Source organism: Diospyros lotus, chromosome 15 (genome assembly GCF_014633365.1).
Source record: "Diospyros lotus cultivar Yz01 chromosome 15, ASM1463336v1, whole genome shotgun sequence".
Lineage (NCBI taxonomy): Eukaryota > Viridiplantae > Streptophyta > Magnoliopsida > Ericales > Ebenaceae > Diospyros > Diospyros lotus.
The window spans coordinates 27,563,538-27,569,537 of record NC_068352.1 but is presented as its reverse complement, the minus strand read 5'-3'; positions in this window follow the sequence as shown (position 1 = coordinate 27,569,537).

Below are 6,000 nucleotides of genomic sequence, written 5' to 3'. Positions count from 1 at the left end.
CACTTTCCTAAGTGTTAAGGGAATATGTTTATCTCAAATTTACTTAGATTCAATTAAATTACTAGATTTCAATGATAATCTTGATTAAAGCAGGAATTTCAATTTTAATTGATTTACTTGTGAGTTTGTACAAATTTTTCAAATATAAAATATAAAAAATTAAGCAGAGTCAAACCAACAACTCGAGAACGTATTGGGTTAATTTTTAGATATCATCAAATATATAGTTTATTCTTTTTTATTTTTTTTAAAATAAAAAAATCACACACCATACCACACACAATTGGCGGGTAGATTAATTAATACAAAATTCTCTAAAAAGATAAATATATAAAATATTTAATAAAAAATTGTCAACAAAAATTAAAACTTCACGTGGAGTGTTCTTCAACCAACCAAAGCTTTTGGATCTCAGATCCATCCACCACAGCATGCAGGGGATCCGACTCTCTCCCCGTCCTTCCTACCTGCTTCGTAAAGCGTAATATGATTCCTTCCCCTTGCATATGTCTGGAATTTAGAGTAGTGAAAATAGAGAAAGTAAAATAAAATATTATGCATATGTCTATATATTTATCTTTTTGAGAAAAATTAAGATTTAGTATATTATTATTGTATGTCAATGTACGTATTTATATGCTTAATTTAGCGTAAATTTTCAAATATGAACTAAAATTTATCTTCCTTTTTTATCTTTTGAATTTTGCAATGAACTTTTCGTTTAGCTACAGTATTAATTAATTTTAATTTTAAATGATTGTTATATTTTTATTATTTAAAATTATTACTCTCATTGCTTGCTTTTCTCTCTCCTCAAATGCTTGCACCTCTCATCACGTGGGTTGTCTGTTCTGCTCTCTCTCCTCATATCCAACGCTACAATTGACTCGTCTGATTTGATTTTGAAGTGATTTGATTTGATATTATAACTTTCGCTTGGCTGTGCAAAGGACACCGGACCTGACTCCGCATTTTTGTCATCGCGTTGGCAATGACAAAAATGGGCTATCGATGATTGAATCAAGAATTATTATTATAATTCATTATTGGTGTAATGAAAGTAATTATCTATTCAACCCCTCTCTGGGTGAGTTTGACCTCAATTTCATCCTTTGTGTCATTATTTATATTATTATTATTATTCTTGATTATTTTGCCATTTTTTGGACGCCTTCCACTTTATTTAAATTTTTAAATATTGATAGTAAAGATGCTTGTTAATTCAACGATGGAATAGGAATTTATTCTGATTGCATCCATCCATCGATAGCAACAGCGACAAAGGCTACCGACCAAAATTAAATGTTTGATTTTAAAATAAAACGTTACATTTAGATATTATGGTACTAAAGAATATAATTTCCTATTACAAAAAATAAAAACTTTATTTAAAAATTAAAAACTCAAGTGCCGTTGATTCTTTTTTTTTTTTAAATTAACCCAACTTCAAGTGTTAAATTTAATGCTAACATCATGGCAAAAATATGATTAAAAACTAAAATCATTATTAAATTATTATATAAATTGATTGAGTACTAAGTTTATGATGGCTACCCAAGATGGAATTAAGAATTATTATTAAAATTAATTTTCTTGATATTTCATTATTGGTGTAACTAACAATATTCATGAAAATGGACTAAGGTTTTGAATTGAAAAGAGGAGACATTCATGATTCCATGTTTGCAATGTGATTAAACAGAGATGTGTTCTTATAGAATAAAATAAATATATATCAATTATAATTATGATATAAAATTTTTAAAAAATTATCACATTAAAAATGTATTGAGTAATATTAATTATCCTACAACTATAAAATATTAGATAACAATATATTAACACAAATTTATGATGAAAGTAAAATAATACTCAACAAATATTTAAATTAAAAATTAAACATGATTATTCCTTTTATAAGCAAATGATAGATAGTATTTAAATAGAAAAAAAAAAGAATTATTTTTCAGAGATTGCAAAGATAATTTTCCCTTTATGTGAGTTAGGGTTCAGATTTTTAAGCAAAGATAAAAGGTGTAAACTTTATAGATTGATAATTTTGCCTGAATGCTTTGATGGCAATAGTAATATTAATTACTCTGATTGCATCCATCCATAGTAACGGTGACCTAAAAAAAATAAAAGATCACAGTATATAGTTAATCATAATTAGTGGGTTAATTTCTCACTATCATCAAATATATAATTTATTTCTTTTTAATTTTTTTAAAACAAAAAAAAAGATCACACAGTATACCCACACACAACTCAAACAATAAATACTTCAGTTTTGCTTCATGGGCGTAACACGGTTAATTCTCAGATAACAAATTGTATCCAATGAAGTAGGTTTGAATCATGGTAGCTGCAGTCTATATTGCATGAAAACGGAAAAAGTTTCTGATAAAAAATAGAAACGTTGAAACGGACATTCTTTTAAAAAAATATACATAAATAGGGTCTGAAATAAAAATAAAAAATATTTTAGAAATAAAAAAATAACTTCTATAAAGTGTTTTCGTGCAATATAAATTACAGTGTGATAGTTTCACTCTCCTATAGGGATGACTCTTTACAGATATTATATATTGTACCTCCTATCTAATACGCTATCATATACAATAATTAACCTCTCCCACTCACCTGATACGGTGGGTAGGGAGCCATAAAAATTTCACCTTTATGCACTCAATAAATACTTCAGCTTTGCCCCCGGGTATATCCCAGCACTCAGGGCGACTTCTACATATCCGAGTGTGCTTAGGATCGAAACCCAATGCTGGATTCCTAATTTACTCGTCCATGAGATCGGTTGGTGGGAGCGACATGGCGTAATTTAAAAAAAAAAAATACTTCTGCTTCTGTGCCATTACTTTCTGTAGTTCTGCTTTGTGCTTTCTATCCCATTACTTACTTTTCTCTCTTCTTTTGTCTTTTTCTCTCCTCACGTCTCCTTATGTCCTTTTTTTTTCTCTTCACGTGGCTTGTCTCATTGCTTGCTTTTCTTTCTCCTTCTGTACTTTTCTCTCCTCACGTGGTTTATCTGCTCTCACTCTAATCTTATCACTTGCTCTCACACGTAGTTTGCCTATTTTGCTTTCTATTTCATTGCTTGCTATTCTCTCTCATCTTGTCATTTTCTCTCATCACGGGACTTGTCTTGAAGTGATTTTATTTGGTATTATAACTTTGAGTATTGTTATCCATCTCCACACTAGTTTGTCTATTTTTCTTTCTATTTCATTACTTGCTATTCTCTCTCATCTTGTCATTTTCTCTCCTCATGGGGCTTGTCTTGAAGTGATTTCATTTGGTATTATAACTTTGAGTATTTCTATCCATCTCCACACATAGTTTGTCTGCTTTGCTTTCTATTTCATTGCTTGCTATTCTCTCTCATCTTGTCTTTTTCTCTCCTCATGGGACTTGTCGTAAATATTCTCGCTCGGATATCCCAATCACCCGGTCTATTCGAACGAAAGCGTTTACATAAGAAAATAGAAATAGGCATAAGACAAAAATACCCTAACATGCATACAAACAAAAAATACAATAGCGGAAACAAAACAATATGCATGCACGTCCACAAGTACCCTGCTGGAACAACGGTCAAGGAATATATAAAAATATACGGACACCTGTGTCAACAAATAAAAGATACAAGAAACAATCGGGCACAGTAAAAAATGAGAGTCAAAACTCCTAACAAAACATCAGAGAAGATGGGGGCAGCTAACTATACACCCTACCGACATGACTGGCTGCTAGGTGGCGCGGTTCTCGCCCTCGACTTTTGCTTTACCCTTACCTGAAATGATGAAAAGTAAGGTGAGTCATAAAACTCAACAAGTTTATATGAAAATGAAGGCTGTAAATGAAACAGAAGAGGAGTTCACTTCAAATATAAACTCACATGTACATACAAGCCATGTGACGTAACAATGCAACAGTGCCATATAATAAAAACACATACTGATCATTGGGGCCCACATAAAACACCTGACACCCAAGTCCCCTACCAACCTGCCGCTGCCCTGAAAGGCAACATAGATCTCCAACATACCTGTGTGCACTGTCCCGAGTCGGTACTCCCGTCACCCGTATCCCTGTCGGTACTTCCAACAGTCAAGCCATAGGCTCCCTCGGAACGGTACTCCCGTCCAAGAACTATATACGACCAGTAACCATGCAATGCACATAAAATGCATCGGCGTAATGAGCATTAACGTGATACAATGCGCCCATACATTCAGGCATCAGGCCATGCTCCGCCCATATAATAAATCACACACGATGCATATGCCCGTGCTGGATGCAACCTAACCAAGCTAGAATGTCTGTGATCAAGCATAACCAAATCATGATAATCCCAACATGCAGCTCGTACCCATGTGCATACCAAACCATGCAACAAGAATAAAACATAACCAGGCATGCTATAATCACATAACAACAGAGCTAGTCAGCAGTGCCTGGCACCGGTCAGCGGTCAGTGACCAGCAGAGACCATCTGACGGCCTAAGATAGACCGTACAACCGTCACACCGTCACCGAACAGCCAATCCTTGCCTCTACTGCACAACCAGTCTAGCCAATAAACAACCAAAAATCTAATAATAATACCCGACAGCTAAGAACCTAACCCCGGGTGAGTACGACATCATTTCCATAGGTTTGGGGGTGGTATAAACCCCCGTAGGCAACCAACGAATAAAACCCTCGAAACCAGGTTAATAAATTAAATTATTAAAGCACACCATTTAAAATTTCATAATTTATTAACAGCCAAAACCAACAAAGGGAGGTTAAATAAATTGACATTGAAAGAATCGACAATGAGGGTATAAAGAATTTACCTTTCCAAAGATATTCTTAGGCTCGTTTTGACCAAACGCGATCAAAGTTATATAAACTGTAATATCACAATTATTTGTCAAAATTAATAAAATTGGACTCTAAACAAAATTTCGACCGCACAGAATATTAATTACTAGTTTGTCTACATATCTGGAATATTAATTCTGGAATTAAACAGAATTTAATCTGAATTTTGGCCCCAAAATTTTTTAAATTTCTCCCGCGCACACTGCTTCTTTTCTGTAATTTATTTACTGTTCGTGCTGCACAAATCACGCCCAAAATTGGACTTAAATGTGGCCAAAAATGAACGGAGTAGGAGGCGCCACGTGACAGCGCGCGGCCAGCCGCTGGATTATTTATTTTTATTTAATCATAACAAATTATTTTGATATTTTTTTAAATTAAATTACACCAAAATTAAATTAAATTGTCATTTACATAGCGTTACACTTGTCATGAAGTGATTTGATTTGATATTATAACTTTGAGTATTGCTATCCATCTCCATACGTAGTTTGCCTGTTCTACATTCTATTTCATTGCTTGCTATTCTCTCTTATCTTGAAGTGATTTAATTTGGTATTATAACTTTGAGTATTTCTATCCATCTCCACACGTAGTTTGTCTGCTTTGCTTTCTATTTCATTGCTTGATATTCTCTCTCGTCTTGTCTTTTTCTCTACTCATGGGGCTTGTCTTGTCTTGAAGTGATTTGATTTGATATTATAACTTTTGAGTATTGCTATCCATCTCCATACATAGTTTGCCTGTTCTACTTTCTATTTCATTGCTTGCTATTCTCTCTTATTTTATCATTTTCTCTCCTCATGGGGCTTGTCTTGAAGTAATTTGGTTTGGTAGTATAACTTTGAGTATTGTTATCCATCTCCACATGTAGTTTGTCTGTTCTGCTTTCTATTTCCTATTCTCTCTCGTCTTATCCTTTTCTCTTATCAGAGCTTATCTTGAAGTGATTTAATTTGGTATTAAAACTTTGAGAATTGCTATCCATCTTGGTGGAGATGGACAGCAGTGACATAAAAAATAATATAAAATCTATAATTATAGACTTTTTATATTTTTTTAGGATTTTTGGCACACTTACACACTTCCCTAGCAAACTTTCCCTCTCTCTCCTCT